Here is a 21,451-nt window from a genome sequence, read left to right on the forward strand (position 1 = left end):
TTTTTTATGTATATCCGCGAATACTTACAAGTTTCATTGCATCTCTCTAGTGTTTCTGCAAAGCATCTTTTAACCCAATCCTTTTTATGATGAGATGCAAGCCAGAAGCAGAATAAACATACAACAGAGCGAATATGGTCTATACAGCTCCAACATCACCTATTCAACTGATGCGAGTCCTTCCAAACACCTTTTTCTAAATACCCTTTTGATCAAACATATTTGGCAAATGGGCACCTGGCTTTATGTATTAATGATAAAAGGATTGTCATAATTCAGTAAAAATAAACTGAAAGTGACAGTATTGTATATAGACTCTCTGTAACCATCTTCTCGCCAGCATCATTTAGGGAACATTCTCATCCATACATAGAAGAATGTGGAATCATTTCAATAAACTCATTCAGTACAACCATGTTCCCATATAAACCATACAAAATAAATTCCCATATTTCTTTACAAGACATGAGACATTGTTCCACATAAGTTATGCCAGTCATCTTTCTGCTTGAATCGTGCATAATAGATTCACATATATTATCATCTTCTCACATAACTAAAACAATGCCTCTCTATGCAAATGAATCATACACAATTCCCACCTACATCTACCTGAAAAAACATGATCATACAAATATTGGTATAGTATCACTTTCTTGTTGTATCATATACTATACTAACAAGTGCATAAAACACTTGCAAAAATGTGGTAATTCTTTGTAAACTTTACTACATCTGCCTTCACACTAGAGTTATACAGGACAAACTTATGAATGTGTAAGTTATCATCTCAGTTAAAATACATATCTATTATCACCATCCTCCACTGGGAAACTACATACAGATCATTTTCTCTTATGCACAACAGTGATGACAGTATGATCATCCCACGTAAACTGTGCCCTTAAAGCCATCATCTCATCCAAATTATCACAAGACACGCTCCTACCTTCATAGGTATACCATCAGTCATAGCAGTGCGATTATTTAACTTAAAATATACACCTGCAGATGATCTTCACAACTGCATTTCCTATGCTGATTTGCACTATATAAAGTATTTTTTTTAATTCAGCATCTTATTTATCATGTCCATTTTTTCCCCAGAGCCATGAAAAATAATTTGTTATACAGTATTTAAATACTAAGATCTGGGCTTGTACAGCAAATGTTTACAGTGCAAAGTCATTCAGTAATTAGATCTTTGATATTTAGTAATTAGATCTTTCTATAAACACTTAGCATCCCATACTCCAAAGACTATGACTTACAGTCCATACATTCATATTCTAAGCCATTTCTTCAAATGAGGATAGTAGTCTTACAAAACAAATAAATTGAACATTACTTCATTGAAATGTTTCTTTAGAAGTGAAATGTAAATGAATCTGCTCCGTCAATAATGCACAGTACCTACCTAAAATTCAAAATAACCTGTTCATAAATGAAAATTCAAAGCTATGCAATATCTACAATTATAGATCACGGTTATTCAAAAATGAGCAAGGTGCTTGGACAGAACAACCAGCATGCTTGTTGTAAATCAAGCATATCCCATAAGAAAAAAGTCTGGCTGCTGAAGTACCATTCAGCTACCAGACATTTTTCTACTCATATATGTTATGGAGGCATACCTCTCTAAGGTCAATATTTTCACAGAATGTCCAGATTTTTGCCTCATATTTTTGGTCCGTTTCTCATAAAATTTATGGTTTTCTGGCATACCACTGAAGAGTGAAGTCACTAAATAATGACATGTATTTGAGTTCCGGCATTTGTATAACTCAGACAATGCACACCAATACAAATCCGGTTATTCTAGCAGCTTTCTAAGTTTATCAAAACAGACTTGCTTCCAACTCCTGACAATGTCTCTAGTCATGATCAGGGTTTATCTCCCTTGCCAAAAACATCTTGGGTGATGTTCTGTCCACTTCTCTGGAGTTGCTAGGTGGCTTACCAGAATTTCTCTGAGGCCAACTAAAATATTTTCTGTAATAAAACAACAGCTGCACTTTTCTGCAAGTGCCACCACAGCAGACAGATTAGACCTCCCGACTGCATTTCAACTGATGGGCAGTACCACAACAGGGCAGCACACCAACACCCAAATGTCATACAGCAATGTCAGCACTGGTACTTGAATCTGTGCACCAGGTTTGTTGAGTTACAGACACTACCCAATTTTTACTCAGCTTCATAAAGTCCAGCTAAGAATAAGGGATTACAATGGTTACTTGGAGTACGTGACCGAATGTTCATTTGGCTGAACAGAAAAAAAGCTTGTACAGCTGATCACATATACAGGCATTTTTTTCTTGCAGTACAGCTAGAATCATGTGAATTTGCTCTTTTCCCACTGTAGCACTACCTTGAAGTTGGACTATATAATTAGAAACGGAAAGGATATAGGGGGCTTAACCCCCACATAAACAAAAACAGGTTTGTAATTAGTTCATACTTCATGTGGTAACTGTTTTATGGTGAAAGACAAATTAAAATGCAGAATCCAAAATATAAGAAAATGCCTCAGATCCCACTCAGATATCTAGATATTTCTTAAACTGCCAGGATCTACACCACTGATGAATGCACAGAAGCATTTTGTTTCACAGATATACTACGGAATGTGTTAAAATTTTTGATCTTATTACCGTCTTCCATTTAAAAGTAAAGAATCTATATGAACCAAACAGTTTTTCATCTGACAAGGCCTTACAAGCTAAACAAAGCTTACTTGCAACTGTGACTAATAGAAAAAGTCCAAAATGCTCTAAACTACAGTGAAATTTAGGACCCCTGACCTACAAAAGTCTTTCTATAAACTTCCTCTGGATGCCCTCAAGACTAAATAGATTGCCTTTATTGAATGTACAAAATAAAGAATTACATTCAATAATAGGGAAAATATAGATTATAAACATTTTTTTCTAGAAAGTTCACATAGAAAAAAATGATTATTATACCATGACCCCCCAAAACGTGCATGCTGATTGGCCAGCGTGCACATTGTAAATAGAGTTATACTAATGGAAAAAGGTCCGGTCACCCGGACTTTTTTCCATTAGTGTAACTCTACTTTTAAAACACTGTCTCGCTATGTTAAATGGGTTTAACACAGCGAGACACCTTTAAAATAAGCAACGGAGATCTCCGTTGCTTATTTTAAAGCTGTCTCGCTATGCTAAACCCATTTAACATAGCGAGACAAAAAAAAAGCAATGGAGAAAGCAAGATCTCCGTTGCTTTTTTTTACGGTTTCGCTATGTTAAATGGGTTTCACATAGCGAGACAGTTTTAAAATAAGCAACGGACATCTCCGTTGCTTATTTTAAAACTGTCTCGCTATGTTAAACCCATTTAACATAAAACAATAAAAAAAGCAGCGGAGATCTTGCTTTCTCCGTTGCTTTTACAACTCTGATGTACTGCGCAGGCGCGCAGTACATCAGAACTGCCGCGGATGCCAGACATCTGCGGAAGGGTAGTAAACAGGCATTATACTATGCCATTATTTAAGAAAAGTAATAGTTTCTTTTCTTAAATAATGTCATGGTATAATAGCAATGACCCACTTCTGGGTGTGGGTAATGCTGTATTTACCCACGGTTGGCTTTGTTTGGTCCCTCGGGACCAAACCACGCCAACCGTGGGTAAATCCAGCATTACCCACACCCAGGCGTGGGTTATTGCTATAATAAAACACCTCTGCCAGTCTTACACCAGCAAGTAGCACACCACCATCTACAATATAACTGGTAGTTCTTATTCTACTTTTACTTGGTTAAAAGAACAAAATCTCTCAACCAAAACATTTATTAAATTATTTTCATACTTGCATTTAGATGTCCTTAACGAATAATGCAATCTTATATTTAGCAAAATTTAAGTGCATTTTCTGCAGCTGTACTTTTTCCAAATTCTAAATTTCTTGTTTTTCATTATCAGCAATTAAAAATTCCTACTCTTTAAACAGGGTGACTTTTTTTTTATTTCCCGCAGTAACTGATTTCTTATACATCTTAAATTATTAAACATATTAAAATTTGCCATAGTTAGTTCTATGGATTTAATCTGTCCACTACCATTAATTTTGTTTTTCTGATAAGATCGCTGAGCATTAGCGCTCAATCACTTATTCAATATTGTGAGTGCAAGACCAAGTGTCACATATTTGCTGAAACACATTACTTTTTTCCTCCATTTCACACAAAATCGCACCAGTTGATGTTAACTTGTCTCTCTCACTCAAAACACAAACAAGTTCCCTCTCGCTGGAAGTAACAAAGGGTTACATTACTTCAGCGGGCTTAGTACACATCATATCATCACTGGCTCATGAACAAGTACTACCCAGAAGTGGTCAATGATCAAGCCATACATCTCCAAAGTGAGTAGATCATGCTTCCTGTGCCCTAGTATACATGGCAGTGGTGAACAGCATCTACAGTTTAACAATGTGAAAGTCACACAATTTAAAAGGAGGGTAGATCTTGCAGCTTTAACTAGTTTGCCTTTTGTAGTGTTACACAGAAATGTGCTCTTAAAACTAGCAGAGCAGGTATTTTCTTTACAGTCACTAAGCCTCTCATGCATCACCAACCAATTTTCAGTCTCATAAGCTGTTCTGTTAATTGAATCTATGTTTTTTTTTTGTTTTTTTTTTTAACATTTTTATAGCTATTTTCTCACCAAACATTACTATACCAGACTATAGACTGTTCCTAAATGATTTATGTCTCACTTTGAGTCATTAAATCCCCAAACTTATCTGACCTGGTCATAGCCGGCCTTAGGCAAAGGCCAACTAGGTGGCTGCCTAGGGCACCTCTTTAGCAAAGGGCTTTTCCAGTAATCTAGACGATGTTCGCAGATCAGTGTGGGGGCACCAGGTGGTGAAAGGGGCACTGTGGAGCCCTTTTGCCTAGAGCACCAGTTGACCAAAGGCCAGCCCTGGACCTAGTTCTTCACAAAATCAGTGGCTCTACAAACACCTGTACAAGGGACCTTTTAAAAGCTACAACATTATAAATCCCTTATTTGCCTCCCACCATGTCTGCTTGGGGTCAGGGTACAGTGTTAACCAGCTACATCAATATGATCTGCGGAAGGGACAGGCTCTTAACTCAGTGTATTCACACTCAACGGAATAACTTACAACTGTAGAAGAAAGTACTACCATGGCAAGTTTTAAAACTAGTCTTGATAACAGGATGGGTAAACAGAAATTAACCCAGTATTACCATACATGTCCATCCTTAACTTGTGAGAAGAGTACAAAGAACAAGGGTGGCAAGTACTTTTAAACATGTCTAGTTAAACTGTGTATGGTTAAGCAACTTACAGCCCCCTGTACCTCTCAACTGACTCTGATTTTCAGGGACGTCCCTGATTTTGAAACAAATTTTAGCTCTGTCCCTCTTAATCCCTTTTAGCACGGGTGCATTTTGGACAACAGTAGTGAATTATGCTTAATAAATAATTACAATAATTAAGAGCTGAAGAATTATTTTACTTCAAAAAATGTATATTAATTCACATACTGTAATTCTGTTAACACCTTAAGGCAATGGAACTAATATGTTAAGTGTCTCTGATTTTGCTTGGATTTGTCCCTGACTGGTTGAGAGCTATTGCTCAGCCCAAAGTCATACAACTCAACTGTCCCTGATTTCCAAGGATGTCCCAGACTTTGTATGAAATTTTAGCTCTGTCCCTCTTAATCCCTCCTAAAACTGTATACTTTTGGAGTAAAGGTGAATTACATTTAATAAATAACTACAATCAAAAAATGTATATTATTTTATCAATGTCTCAAGTTAATAGCACTAATATTTTAAAAGTGTCCCCGATTAGTTCTGGATTTGTCCCGATTGGTTGAGAGCTATGCCTATGTTTTTAAATGTATAATTATTATTTTGGACCTGGTCTGCTACCATTAACCGAAGCTCTACATTTAATGTCTTGCTGACATGTCACCAAATCATGTTGGTTGCTTTTTTACCAGAATGACCATTTGTAGGCACGTCTGGCTCTAGTCCTAGTCATACCTGAAAAAGATACCGGACAAGTCCGCTAAGTTAATACAAAACATTCCAGAGCCTTTCCAACACTGTCAATCCCACCGAGAAAACATTGTGACAGTGCCAGGCACTGCACGCGACATCAAACTACATTCAAAGACATGGTTATGTCGCTGCTTAAAGAAATACATGGACAGGCTATATCGCCTCCATTTACTGGTAAAATAAATTAAGATTATCAAAACAAAAACATTACACATCAATGCCAAACTACACATCTGAAATGCATCAGTTTCACTAACTTAGCAGTTTTTCACTTTTCTATTCTCTCCTAACTTTGCACCACTCCCCGCAGTTCCTTTGATGTGCCTCAGTTACACCCAAAGTAACAGCTGTACGATCACCAGCTCAAACTAGTGCCCATCAGCGACTTATGTACACAATAATCGCAACCTCTAACAGCACTACACTAGGCCCTCAATTCTGGCTACAGACATTTAGAAAGCTTTCTTTCCAAAGTCCCTCCTCCAAGGCCCAGCTATCGTGGTGGTAGTCTGGTCTCAAATTATTAACAAAAAAATAAAAAAACGGTAACGTGAACACTTCCACGTTTCCGGCCACACTCCGTGTAATGCACAACATTGCCAGCTAACTACTTTCCCAGCGGGGCATTGCTCGGGAACCGACACTGACCTGCCAGCGTCGCTGCTTCTCTCCTGTCGAGACACTCTATCCAGCTCGCGCCACCTCCACGAGCCGCGCCACCAGGCCGACGATCGTATCGAGGTTCCCATAGCTGGCAGGACCCCGATATCGTCACAACATACGTCACGAGGAAGGGAAAGGGAGGAGTTGAGGTGGACTCAGCCGTCGGCTGAGTTGCACGAAAGGCAGCGGTAGTACAATCGTGACGTGTAATCCGCCGTTTGGTACGTAATATCTTCAAGGGTGAGGAGTATTCCTCTTACTGTCCATATTTTGTAGGATCCCTTCTGGAAAATTTGAAAAAAAGAGTGCATTTTTAGTATGTTCCTCTTCAAATATGTGTTGCTTTTTTGGCTGATCAGTGCTTATTGATAGTATAGATTCACATACCTCGTAGGGTTACCACCTGTCCCACTTTGCGAGGGACAGTCCCTCTTTGGGCAGTTGTGGCCTGCAAAAATAAAATGAAAAAATGGCAAATGTCCTGAGATTTTAGGACAAAAATGTTTCCTATATTTTCTTTAATAGTTGCATAAAACAGTTATTTTGTATCTGAAACACCTAAATATTATAATAAACAGAATAAGCAACTCAAATGCTACAATAATAAGTTTTTATTCTGGCAAAAAAGTGGATTTCTGTCCTTTGTAATGGCTGTGGATATGTTTTACCCTGCAAAATCTGATGTTTCTACAAAAAATGTCCCACTTTGGGCATTTGAAAAGCTGGCAACCCTAATACCTCCCAAGTGTACCTCATTACGAGGAGCGTACCACATTTTGGGTCTTAAAAAATTCATGTTCCTCGAAGTTCCACATTGAAAGACTGTGTCACACATTCAGTGTTAGGAATTTTTTTAAGTGAAACAAAACAGTGTAAGAAACTTGTGTGTGGAAGACTTTCAGCCCATATATTTCTAGTTAATCAAACAATAGTAGTAGAAGTAGCGTACTTAAACTCGTCTTAAGTCAAAACAAAAATAAAAGGATTTTCGACTGGAAACAGACTGCCTGTCTTGCTTGGATTACTTTCAAATACTTAGTAATGCTGTACAATTGTATATGTTCTATTATTATTTTTTGTTTTGACTTAAGACGAGTTTGAGTTCGCTACTTCTACTACCATTGTCTGATCTGATTAATTTACAGTGATTAACTAGAAATACATGGACTGAAAATCTTCCACACAGAGAAATTTCTTACACTGTTTTGTTTTTGGAACCACTACACTTTAGTGGGTTGTTTTGAGACTTCGGGGATATCACGGAGATTACTTGAATTTTTTTTAAGTGAAATCCATGGTAAATAGAAATGAAGCATATTAATTCATTAAAAGATCTTTATAAGTAAAACCAGCATATTTTAACCATCATATGGCCTTCCTAGTAGAAGTTGTTAGTAAGCCATTAGTATGTGTTCCACATTTTGCCCTTTGTTCCACATTATGACGGCTAGCGTTCCTCATTTTGGAGATGGAAGGTTGAGAGCTATGGGTCTTTATTAGGCTAATGACCATTAGGCATACTAATCAGTTGTCCCTGATTTTGAAAAATTTTAGCTCTGTCCCCATAGGTCACAAAAAGCCAGTGTAGAACACAGACCCGAAGAATGTGTGACAGACAAGCAAAATGTGGAAAAATCTTACCATAACCATAGATGGCCTTTTATTTTCTGTTGCAGTATCCTGACAAAGGAGTTTCCTGCTAAGGAGGCAATCCAGTGTCGGCCAGTATATAGCAAAGTCTTTTTCTACCTTTGGTGCATGGTATGTCTGATGTGGGCCACCAACAGACATCGGCCATAAAAGAGACGTACACACCACCACTCTCAAAACCGATGCCCCAGGCGGTGAAACACTCTAAGGGAATGAGGATCAGTGTATCCAAGAAAGCCAGAAAGGAGGGGGGAGGAGGGAGGGTTGGAATACTGCAACAGAGAAGAGAAGGACATCTGTCCTTATGGTAATTTCTTACACAACTAATCTATGTTGCAGTATTCCTGACATAAGGAATAATACAAAAGCTCATTTAGAAAGGGTGGTGGAAATGGCAGAAGAATTTTCTATGAAGCCATGCAGAATGGCCCTGGTAAACCCCAACCTGGATTTGGAGATGGAATCCAGCTTATAGTGTTTAGTGAAGGTGTAGACAGAAGTCCATGTAGCAGCTTCTAGGATGGAGGAAGGCCCCTAAGGAAGACACTGCCCTGGTAGAGTGGGCTTTGACTGAGCCTGGAAGGACTGTACCGTGGTGAGCATAACAGAATGCAATGGATTTGGATATCCAGTTGGAGATGGTCTGTTTAGACACAGGCAATCGCAGAGCCCTGAGGTGAAAGGACACAACAACTGGTCTGATTTCCTAAAGGGTTTAGTCTTGTGTAGGTAGAACCTGAACTGTCTGTGTACATCAAGGGTGTGGAGGATCCTCTCACTGCTGTTCTGGAGAGAGGGAAAGAAGGTAGGGAGGTGAATTGCCCCATTTAAGGACAATTCATTGACAGCTTTGGGCATGAAGAAGGTGTTGGTCCTGTGGGAAACTCTGTCCTTGTGGAAAGACAGGAAAGTAGGAGATGCCATAAGGGCTTGCAACTCTGATACCCACGTAGTGGAGGTAGTGGCCACCAGGAGGACAGTTTTCCAAGTACAGTATTTAAGTGAGCTAGAAGAAGCTGGTTCAAATGGTGCCTGAGTCAGTTTCTCCAGCACAAAGTTGAGGTTCCAGGGTGGAGCTACAGGTCTCCTGGGGCATCTGATATGGAGGATACCTTTGATGAATTGTTTAGCTTTAAATCTAGAAGCTAAGGGTGGAGAAAGTGGCAGACAGACAGAGACAACTGACAAATAGGCTTTAATGGAGGAGTAAGCTAATACTGCATTAAGCAATTCACACAGATAAGACAAAACCATAAGGGGGTCCGCAGTAAGCAGGTCCTGGTTTCTGTTAAGACACCAGATGGAGAACTTTCATTTGGAGAACTAAGATTTTTTAGTAGTAGGTTTCTTGGCCTCCTGCAGGACCTGAAGCATGTCCTCAGAGTAAAGGTGTCTCAATGGAATCAGGGCTCTATCACCCACAAGGTCAGTTGGTGGGTTTTCAAGTGTGGGTGGAGAAGTGAGCCCTTGTTCTGTGTTAGTAGGTTCACTCTGTGGGGCAACGTGTGGTGATTGCCCTTGGTTAGGTGAAAGAGAAGGGGGAACCAGTGCTGTCTTGGCCATTAGGGAGTCACCAGCAAGATTTGTGGCTCTTCCTGTTGTATTTTCAACAGGACTTATAGAGTTAGTGGAAGGGGAGGGAATATAGGAATTGCCCCTTCCATGACATTGAAAGGGAGTCCACGCTCCATGCCTGAGGATGGGTTCTGTCACACAAAACTGTGGGGGTTGCTTGTTCAAAGGGAGGCAAACAGGTCTATTTCTGGACTACCCCACTTGTGGAAAATGTCCAAGAACAAATCCCCATGAAGCATTCATTCATGAGCTTGTGTTCTGGATTTGCTTAGGGTGTCTGCCATGGTATTCTGATTGGAAGGAATGCAGACCTAGTGGAAGGATAAATCCAGGAGGCATGCTAGATCCCAGAGCTCCATGGCTTGTCTACAAAGGAGGTAAGGTCTGCCCCCCCCCCCCTGTTTGTTTATGTACCACAAGGCAGTCATGTTGTCTGTGTATATTCTTAATCTCCCTGGTCTGATGAGGGATTGGAATGTCTGAAGGGCAAGGATTAATGCCTTAATTTCCCTGATGTTTATGTGGTCCCACATTTGTGAGGGTGACCACTCTCCTTGAACTGTGAGGTGATCCAGGGCTGCTCCCCAACCCGTGTCCGATACATCTGTGAAAAGGACTTGAGTTGGTGGCAGTGGTTAAATGGGGAGGCCCGGAGTTAGTGACAGTTGTGTTATCCACCACTGGAGCTCCTTCTTTAGACAGGGTAGAATGGGGGATTTGGGATTCTCGGGGGTGGGCATGTTGAGACCATACTGACTTGAGGAACCATTGGAGTTTCCTCATGTATAGTCTTGCTAGAGTGAGTATGGGGATGGTGGAAGCCATGAGTCCCAATATTCTGAGGAATTGCCTGGCAGATGTCTGTTCCAAGGGGAGTGTCTCTGCAAAGAGCTGTGAAATCTCCTGAGCCTTGGAGGGTGAGAGTAATACCATCATGCTCTGGGTTTGAAATCTGCAGCCCAGAAAGGATTGATCCTGGGATGGGACCAGGGATGACTTTTTGAAGTTTATGGTAAATCCCAGGTCTTCTAGAATGACAAATGCCCTTTGGAGATTTTTGTTCAATTCTGTTTGAGAACTGGCTTGTATCAAGAGGTCGTCTAGGTAAGGACATGTTAAGATCCCTTGGAGTCTGCAAAAGGCTACCACTGGAATTAGACATTTTGTGAAGACTCTCAGGGCAGTGGAGAGTCCACAGGCAAAGCCGAGAACTGATAGTGCAAGGATCCCACAGCAAATCATAGGAATTTTCTGTATCTGTGGTGGATGGGAATATGAGGGTAGGTATCCTTGATATCTATGGAAGCTAGGAATGCCTGAGGGAGGATGAGAAGGAATAGTGTTTGCAAATTAAGCATTTTGATTGAGGGGACTATTAAAAAGTTATTGAGATAGGAGAGGTCTAAAATAGGTCTCCATGGGCCTTCCTTCTTGGGAACTAAGAAAAGGCAAGAGTAAAACCCTCTTTCTTCTTGCCCTGAGGGAACAGGTTTGATAATGTCCTGTTCTAGAAGGCTTTCCAGGACTGGTGGGAAAAGGGGAGACTGATCTTTTTGTGGTAGAGGAATACTCCTGAAAGGAGGCACCTCCTGCCAGACTATGAAGCCCCCCTCTTGATGATGATTAACACCCAAGAGTCTGTTGTGATGAGTTCCCAGGAAGGAAGGGAAAAGGAAAGACGGTGGGAAAGGGGATGACGGGGCAGGTTGCTGGAGGAGTCACATGGAGGAGCCTGTCCAATCAGGAAAGGGCTGTTTAGCCATTTGTGAAGAAGTGACAAGAGGAAGAGAAAACTGTTGAGTCTTCTTAGGCCTTTTTGGGGGTCTAGTCTGTGGTGCTCTGGATTGTCTGTGAATGAATACTTGTTTTTCAGGGTAGTTCCTGTTAAATTTAGGCACAGCGGATACCAAAATCTGTTTAAGGTCCTTAAGTTCTTTGCTTTTCTCTTGTAGGGATTTGAAAAGGTTCTCAGAGATTTTACCAAAAAAGGGCAGTATTGTCCAAGGGGGCATCAATTAATGTAGCCTTGATATCCTCAGGTAAGGGCTGAAGCCTCAGCCAGACAAATCTTCTAAGGGAAGAGGAAGAAGCAGCAAGTCTAGACGTGGTATCTACAGCATCATAGCTACGCTTGATACAGTGTGTAGCTACCTGGGAAGAAGTAGCAAGCAGGGAGGATGCCAGGGCCTTGTTTTCAGAATCTGGCATGTCTGAAATGAGTTTGGAAATTTGAGGAAGGAGTTCCAAATTGTACTTGATCATGTGTGTATGATAGTTTAATGCTCTGAAGACCAGGGAGCCTGAGGTATATATCTTCTTTCTCAGCCTCTCCAGCTGTCTGCTGTCCTTATCTAAAGGCAGAAGGGAAGAAGAAGGACGCAACCTGGAGGCATTATCAGTGGCAACAGATATAACAGAAGGATCTGCAACTGGGGCTTTGAAAAGAAACTGGTAGTCCTTAAATACCTTGTAGTACCTGTCCGGCTTTTTAGGGGCTGGAGGTTGAGAGTCTGGATGAGTGGAGGTAGATGTAAAATCTTCCAAAAAGGTTGGTATAACAGGAGGAACAGCTGAAGGACTAGGGAACTGTACTTAGAGGAAGTCATAGTAATGTTTTGTACCTCAGACATAACTGTGCTGTCCCATTTGAAATGGTCACGCATCATAGATATAGTCTCCACAAAATAAATCTCCAATAGGGGGGATTCTGTTTCATTAGAATCTTTATTTGGGGAGGCATAGTCCAGAGGATAGGGAATTTGTGAAAAGTAATCCAAAGGGTTATCATCCTCTTCAGAAGAGGAGTCTTCCTCTGAAGTGGGTTGAGGCCTAGGTCTTTCCAGTGGGGAGACATGCCAGGCCGGTGGGGATGCAGGATGGCCACATGCTGGCCTTGAAAAGGCCCTGAGAGAAGTTTAGCCTTGCCTTCTGTTGGTCTGGAGGGTGGATATACTTTTTTTTTTGTTTCTTCTTTGCAGGGGTATCTATGCTGTGCAAAGAAGGAGGACCAGATGTAGGTCTACATTAAACAATATCAGAGTCAACGTCCTCCCTAATGAAAATCTGGGTAACTCCCCTAGGGCCCTCAGACACAATCAGCCTGGGTTCGCCCTGGATGTTGGAGACTGATATCTGAGAAGCCTCTCTGGAGGTGCAAACCTCCAGAGCCAAGTTGGCCCGTGAAACGGGCTTGGCCTGTGGGTCCAGATCTCGGTCGGATTGTGTCTCCAAGCTCTCAAGTGCTTCAGGAGAGACGTCCAACTTGAGAGGCATAGCTGCAGTTTCAGGCCTATGCTTTTTGACCTTACACTTAACAGGCTCAGCCATCAGGTCCAAGGAGGAATCCATCATGCTTTTCGCCAAACGCTTGATGCGCTGGTTTTCAAGATAGATCGAGAAGGAGGACAACCAATTACTGAGGGTCTTAGGTATAAAGGACTGGCAGATGGAGCAGTTTATGTTGTCATGGTGTGGGCTGAGGTTAAAAAGGCACTGGGTATGACTATCCTTATGTGGAATCTGTCTTCCGCTGTCACACTTCCCCTTCTTTGATGACATTAACCTCAGTAAGTCATAAGGTAGCAAAGGGTCTGTATTACTTTATTGAACATTTAGTTACTGAAATAACTAAACGTCGAAGACCCAAAACCGTAAATGGCAGTTTTAACTCAGGGAAACAAGTCACTTGGCCGTTACGCGGATTTTTCCCTGTTTTCAATGTGGAGCGATCTTGGAGTTGGTATATTTAGTTGGGGGGGGGGTGAAGCCCCCCACTTCATTTGTGTTTATTGTTTTTTTTGTTTTTTTTTATGTAGGACAATGGCATTGTTTCACTTTGTGGAAGCTGCCATTCACGGTTTTGGGTTTTCAGTGTTTAGCTATCAACGTTTAGTTATTCGATTAACTAAACATTCAATCATGTAATATAAACCCGGTAGCAAAAAAGGCAAAGACTGTTTCCCCAGTGGGGCACATATCTTAGAAATCTGTGATTCTGACAGCAGAGGGATGTCTGGGACTGGTGATCTGACTGGCGGCAAAGAAGTTCTGGGGGTGGTGCGCGTGTATGTCTCTTTTATGGATGACATCTGTTGGTGGCCTATGTCAGACGTACTGTGCACCCAAGGTAGTAAAAGACTTTGGTATACTGGCCGATGTCGGGTCGCCACCTTGGCAGGCAACTTGCTTATGTCAGGAATACTGCAACAGATGAATAGAAGGACATCACAGTATTTTTGCACTGCGTAAAAGCCACCATTTCCATGGAGCCTGGACAAATCTAAGCAGAATCAAAGACCAATTCAGAATTAATAAGGAACATTTAAAATATTTCTACTATTACCATGAGACACTAACAGAATAAGAGAAATGTGAATTAATATAAATTTTCTGAAATAACAGAAGTTTATAATTCTAAATTGTCATTTAAGTATAATTCACAATCTTTTCTTCAAAAGCCACCAGTTTTAGGAAGGATTAAAAGGGACAGAGGTAAAACTGGAGTCAAAATCAGGGACTGGTCAATACGTAAATAAAATAAGGAAAGTAAAGTGATTAAAAAATAAATAACTAAATGCTGGCACTTACAGAGAAACCATAAACCTGTCTAAGCCATAGAGTGTACACATTCAACCACTTACCTCTGGCCAGTTAGGGGAACAAAGCAGCTCCATCACAAGTCCACAACCCCTCAACAGCAATTGGACAGGAGTAAAAAATTCAAAGTTATAGATCCCAGCAGCAGTCAGCAGCCCAGTAATAGCACTACCATGACTGTCCTACTCCTAACTTAAGTGACAAAACAAATCTCAGCCCTTTAGTAGATCCTTTTAGTGTTCTCTCAGGTTGTTTGTTGTTTTGGCACACTATCACTGTACCTTGATGCATTACAGTAGCTATCCAGCAACTTGCTGCCCAGTACCTGATACTGTGTCCCACTTGTAGTCCTGAGTCTCATCCATACACAGCATGGTCAATTGAATCCTCCGGTCTAGGTAAGGAAACCTTGATCAAAACAATAACAACCCTCTTTGAAATCAAAACGATGATCTCTCACACTCTCTGCATCCTGCAATGCCTTTTTTGGAGGTATTGCAGTGGTGCAAAAATTATTAGTGGCCCGCGAATGGCTGAATTCATTGCAGCCTCAATAGCTCCCTTTACCTTAGGAGCAGTGACTCAATTGTCTCATATACCACAGTGCCGATTGGCTGTAATTGCGTTATACAAGCCAATAAAAAATCGCAAAGCAGAGCCAGAACTTCAATACAGAACAGCAAAACAGCGGGCTAAGTTAGTGTTAAATGTAGAGTGTTCCATACAGTCCAGAGCAGTTGGCTGCTCAGTCTGACCTTCTTAAATCCCTCCTAAGCATGGTGCCTTTTGGAGACATGGTGGTGATTTACACTTAATAAGTAATGACAATAAATAATAAATAAACAAACGGACACTTGTTGTCCAGTCAGACTATCCTGACAAACAAATGTTAAATAAATAAATAAATAATAATTAGAGTTTTAGACTTCTTCTATTTCAGAAAATGTGTATTAATTCATGTTATCTTATTCTGGTAACATCTCAAGTTAGCAGTGCTAATATTTTAAAAAAGTGTCCATGATTGTCCCTGATGATTTCTGGATTTGTCCCTGATTCTGTTGAAATTTGTCCCCATTTAGTTGAGAGCTATGCCGCTAGAGCCTTTTTAAGCTTAGCTACGCATTCCAACTACAACTCTGACAAGTTCTGGTTCCCTTGATAAATGTAAGCAGGGGCCTAGGAGATGAACCATTTACCATCTACCTCTGTCCATTAGAGACATAGACTCCAAACCAGGGATGAATTTCCTGTTCTTCATCCAGTTGTCCAAATTACACTTGAATTGGGTTGGGGGAACTCTGCTTCACAGGAGCCTATTCCAGAGAAGGGTAGTTTCTGGGATACATACCTGCAGAGTGTAGCTTGTTCAATTAGCGCCCTGTGCCAGTGGTATGAACCAGCACCCCAAACCCTCAGCTGTTAAAGTGAAGATCAAAAAAAAAAGAAATAAAAAACACTTCACTTTAATATGTTGCAAGCAATCGGCTTATTACAGTTAGATCTACACACCCTCCCCCAGCGAAAAAAAAAAAAAAAACAGACCTCAGGGTTCAGTCCTGGGACCGCTCTTGTTTGGCATCTACTTCTCTGAAGTACAGGCCAACACTAAGGGACTCTGGATAACAAAGTTTGCAGATGACTGCAAACTGGGAGCCATTACGGAATCCCCAAATGATGTGGATACTCTACAAAAGGGCCTTACAGAAACAGATGCTTGGTGCCAGAGCCATGGGCTCAAGCTCAATGCCAAGAAATGTATAGTTATCCCCTTTGGGAAAAAACATGTATCCATGAATTACCATATAGGTGGCAGTACACTAAACACCAAAAGTTTGATAAGAGACTTACGGACACAGGTGGACAGTGGTCTCACCTTCGATAACCACATCGCCACAACAGTCAGGAAATCCTTCTATGTGGCACACCTCATCACTAAGGGCTTTTCATCCAGAAAAAAGGAGGTCATTGTCCCACTGTACTCATCCCTCATTAGACCCATTATAGAATACAATGCCCCGTTTGGCATGTACCTCTCAAGACATCTGCAACAACAGGAAAGGCCACAGAAATACCTCAATAAAAGAATCACAGGCCTAAAGCAGATGCCCTACGCTGACCGCCTTAAAAAACTCCAGCTATACTCTGTCGCATGTCGTCTACTCAGAGGCGATCTTTGCTTAACATACAAGGCCATGTCAAACCCAGAGCTGTTGGACATGCTACACTTAAAGAAATCCCAATCCCTCAGAGCCACACGCTCCAGGGATCTAAACCTTGTCATCACAATAAACAAAACATGCTGGAGGGATAGGTTCCTGACCCAGAGACTCCCCAGACTCTAGAATAGATTGCCCATACATGTCAAGCAGAGTGCCTTTTTGGTCCTGTTCAAAAGGAACCTTGACGATTGGATGGGAGAAAGGAAATTCACCCCGGGGATCACGTCAGTCGCCCTGCTAGACAGGGGTCCAGGGAAGTAAATAGTGTGGGAAGAAATAGCCAGGGAATTGTTATGGCTAGGCTTGTATAGGCCCTAGGGCTGATAGCCTAGTACCAACCTATGAACCTATGAACCAGGTGGCCAGATGCACAACAAGCCCACCCTCCCTCCAGCCCCAGCCATTCAGGTCCCATTTCAGTGCCCTGACCCCAAACATCCTTTAATATATCACACTGCTTGCTACAAATGTAGCAAACAGTTGCTAGAGTTTATACCTGCCTGCATGGAGTGTAACATTACTCAGGTTTTACTTATATATTTTTTAAACCTTTAAACTGTAACAAACTGCTACAATATAGCAAGCAGTTGCTACAGTTTAGATCACACATGAAGCGCTACAAGCTCAGGCTTGACCACAAATGTAATACTGGCTTTTAAAAGATGGCATTACATTAAAGCGGAATCAGGATCAGCTGATCGTAGCCCCCCAACTCTTTGTGCCCAGAGTTATTGCCCATCTCACCCAGCCCTAGCTATGCTACTGCATACCTGTTTCTTCACAGGTCCTATTTATACATATTATTTAACTTTCAGACTTCATATCCTTCTGAAAATGCATGCTAATGCAAACCCTCCTAGTCTAGCAACTTTCTAAGTTTTTAAGAGCAATATTTAAAAATCTGTCCCTATTTTGGGGTCTTTGTCCCCCAATTATTTGTCTTTGTCCAGATTTCTTTGGCTAAGAATTTGAGAGGTATGATGCCGAGGTACACATCTGTATTTTTTAATAACTGGTGTATAGTTATATTTTGATAGTGCCAAGGAACACATCTGTATTTTTTAATAACTGATGTATAGTTGTATTTTCATAGTGGCAAGTATACATCTGTTTTTTTAATAACTGGCGTATAGTTATATTTTAATAGTGACAAGGTATACATCTGTGTTTTTTAAAACTTGGTGTTTAGTTATATTTTAATAGTTAATTTTTATTTGAAACTTAATATATTGATTTTAAATATAAAAGTTGTTTATTACATGTACAAAATGCATACTTAAAGGAAATAGACTCTTCTCAGCAAGATGTAATTTTGTGTGAAATATAATTTTTTCTGTAATTTCTGTTTGTAATTTTGCATTCTGTGGGAACCATTTGGGAACCATTGATAAGTGCGAATGCTAGCTATTGATGTTGGTCATAAAACTGTTGTGTGGGAACAATTATGCCTTGTAAGTTATTCTGTAACATTGGTTTAAATTTAAACTACATAGATACATAGGTTGGTAAAAATTGGTTAACCACAGGGACTAATTTTATGTTCTTAAGTAGTCTGCTTATAACTGTTGGTTCAGGTGTGAGGAACATGTATGTTCTGTTGAAAAAAAAACAACATGCATTAACAATACCAATGTTAATTTAATATTTGTGACCGAACATGCAAAATCATGTATGTATTTTTTTTCCTGATTCCTGTACTTAACTAAAAGGTAGTGGGGCAATATTTATAATCCTTAAGTATGAATGTAAATTATATAACTATGTAAAGTTCTTAATTATATAACGACCCCCCCATTAATATTCCAAAACGTGCACGTTGTAAATCAGAGTTATAGCAATGGAAAAAGGTCCTTCCATTAGTATAACTCTTTTTTTTACAGCAACGGAGAATGCAAGATCTCCATTGCTTTTTACACACTGTCTCGCTAGACAGCTTTAAAAAAAGTTACGGAGATCTTCCTATCTCCGGTGCTTTTTTTAAAGGTGTCTCGCTATGTTTAAATGGGTTTAACATAGCGAGACAGCTTTAAAAAAAGCAACTGAGATTCTCCGTTGCTTTTACTAAAGCTGTCTCGCTATGTTAAACTCCTTTAACATAGCGAGACACTTTGTAAAAAGCAAGGAGATCTTGCTTTCTCCATTGCTTTTTTCAAAACTGTCTCGCTATGTTAAATGGGTTTAACATAGCAAGACAGCTTTAAAAAAAGCAACAGAGATTCTCCGTTGATTTTTTTATAGCTGTCTCGCTATGTTAAACTCCTTTAACATAGCGAGACAGTTTGTAAAAAGCAACGGAGATCTTGCTTTCTCCATTGCTTCCGCCCACAGCTCTGATGTAATGCGTAAGCATACGCATGCGCAGTACATCAGAACCGCCGCAGAACACCAGACAGCTGCAGAAGGGCAGCCAGGAGGCATTATACAATGCCATTATTTAAAAAAAGTAATTATTTTTTTTCTTAAATAATGTCATTGTATAATAGCAATAACCCACTTCTGGGTGTGTGTAATGCTGGATTTACCCACGGTTATCTTTGTTTGGCCACTCGGGCTTCTCCCTCGTGACCAAACCACACCAACCGTGGGTAAATTCAGCATTACCCACACTCAGGCGTGGGTTATTGCTATAATATTATATTTTTATCATTTTTGTTAGGGTGGGTATGCCTGTTTATTAATTCAGATTATGTCACTGTTTTCTATTTATCTGATGCATGTTATTGAATGCACAATGTATATGTATTTTTCCTTTGGTTTGGATTCTTATATATATTATGTTTTCTTGGGGGGTATAGTAATTATTAATGATGAGTATAAAACTGCCAAAAATTTACATTTATCTTATTTTGTTTGTTTGCAGGTACTGAAATACCTGTTAAGGAACCAATAGGAACAGAAACGGAAACAAATACATATTTTTTATCTTTCCACAGATTTCTTTACAATCCATGTCTACGAGAACAATATTAAGTACCAGTTACTTAACTTTTTTTTAATTTTCCCCTAACCTCAAATGCCCTCAGGGGCAAACATTCAAACATATGTTATTACCTTGGAAACCTGTTTCTTGTCCACAATTAAGTGTGACGGTGCGGTTGATAAGATTACAATGCTGTATTGTGTGTTGTTTGATCCCAGTCCCATTCACTTAGAATGGAAGTAGTGAAAAATATTCTCAAGTTTGATAATCCTCAGTAAAAATGCAGTGCCAGTTTTGCAGTATCTCTTGCATATATATTCTACAGTGCTGATACCATCTCTGAAAAGGGATAAGTGAGATAATTGAACCTTTTTAAGAAGTAATATTTTTTGAGTTTTTCATCTTTCTTTCCTGAGTAAGCCAAATTGTTATATTTCTTGCTTTGCAAAGCTCGGTTAATTGGAAGTTAATCTCAGTGTTTATCAGGTTTATTCACCTTCATACTGTAAATTGTTGAACACTTATGGCCCTTGGAAAGGGAAAGAATGGAGCTTTATTTGGCAGCACAGAGTCAAAGATTTGAAGATTTTTTTTCTCCTTCTCCCCACAGCTCCGCATCATCTGCCACCACCTCCTCATCTTGTTCACTGCATCTACTGGACCAACCTTTGCCTTCCCAAGCTCAGTCCCTTTATGTATGGGGATGATTAGGAGATTAAGGAAGGTTATACAACATTGTGAATTTTGATCCTGAATAGCTTTATGACCTCAAAAACCTCAGAAGGCATGAAATTAAAAAAAAAAAAAAACTGCAGGTACCTTGCTGTCTTTGTTTTCCTTGGCCATATAGTTTGAGACGTGATATGTATTGTGATGTAATTACAAGGGAGACAAATTCCTGCTGAAAGTATAATGTCATTTAATTTATTCTCCAGCATGGTGTGCACTGCAGAAGCTGACAAAGACAGATATGCTACAGCGTGTGACAAACTAAGTCATACTTTTTTAATATGTGAAAATATAGGGATCATTCTGCACAAATGGAAATTCACTCTATGGAAAGGAAATGTTTCATTTGGAGCATAGTTCTTCAATTGATTTAAACTCTTTCCTGTTTTTCTTTTAATTTGTTTAAATGAGTGAGAGAGAGAGTGTGTGTGTGTGTGTGTGTGTGTGTGTGTGTGTGTGTGTGTGTGTGTGTGTGTGTGTGTGTGTGTGTGTGTGTGTGTGCGTGTGTGTGCATGTGTGATGTGACTGCTAGATAACCCATTGAAGATTACTTCTACTGCCTATCCACACCTTTCATCACAGCAAAGACTATGGCCCTCTGTCCTGCACATGACACTTCATCGTGTAGGAGGACAAGGGTTACCATCACCAGCTTTGGTAGCCAAACAACAGACGCCTAATATGCTTTCCATGTTCTGGGCCTTTGCTGTAGTACTGGAGTGTCAGCTGAGCTGGCTAGGGATGACCATGTCTTTCTCCCAAGATTGGTGTGTAATACATACTCATGCCCACTTCTTCGCTGCTTGGCTGTTCCACTACCCAAGCTGATAAATGATCTCTGGTCATCTGAGTTAAAGTCAGAGTTTTACTTCTCTGTGCCACAGAGCCCACATTTTCAATATTTAAATGTCATTGTTTTCTCATTTACTGGAGAACTGAATCATGCTGACATGGACTTAGTGGATATTGACAATAGCTGGAGCGATAGTCTGGCAGAGGTTGTGGAATACTGCAGTGGCATCCCTTTCAAA

The 21,451-nt window shown here is 40.2% G+C and overlaps 1 protein-coding gene and 1 long non-coding RNA gene across 3 annotated transcripts in view; one reads left to right on the forward strand and one right to left on the reverse strand.

Moving 5' to 3' along the window:
• The window catches only part of ZNF574 (zinc finger protein 574), a 114,451-nt gene extending 107,634 nt beyond the window's left edge, over window positions 1-6,817 (reverse strand). The window contains exon 1 of the mRNA XM_044080792.1: window positions 6,717-6,817. The gene's annotated coding sequence lies outside the window, so the exon portion shown is untranslated. The remainder of the gene's footprint in view (window positions 1-6,716) is intronic.
• A 44-nt stretch (window positions 6,818-6,861) lies between these two features.
• On the forward strand, window positions 6,862-20,509 carry LOC122809356. 2 transcript variants are annotated; one of them, XR_006365892.1, is made up of 2 exons: window positions 6,862-6,952; window positions 19,632-20,509. It is a non-coding gene; the product is annotated as an uncharacterized LOC122809356 (long non-coding RNA). The 2 variants fall into 2 exon arrangements; XR_006365891.1 differs by having other exon boundaries at window positions 6,869-6,971.
• Window positions 20,510-21,451: the final 942 nt, after the last annotated feature.

This window comes from Protopterus annectens, chromosome 8.part0 (assembly GCF_019279795.1).
Source record: "Protopterus annectens isolate FY-2018-M chromosome 8.part0, PAN1.0, whole genome shotgun sequence".
Taxonomy (NCBI): Eukaryota; Metazoa; Chordata; order Ceratodontiformes; family Protopteridae; genus Protopterus; species Protopterus annectens.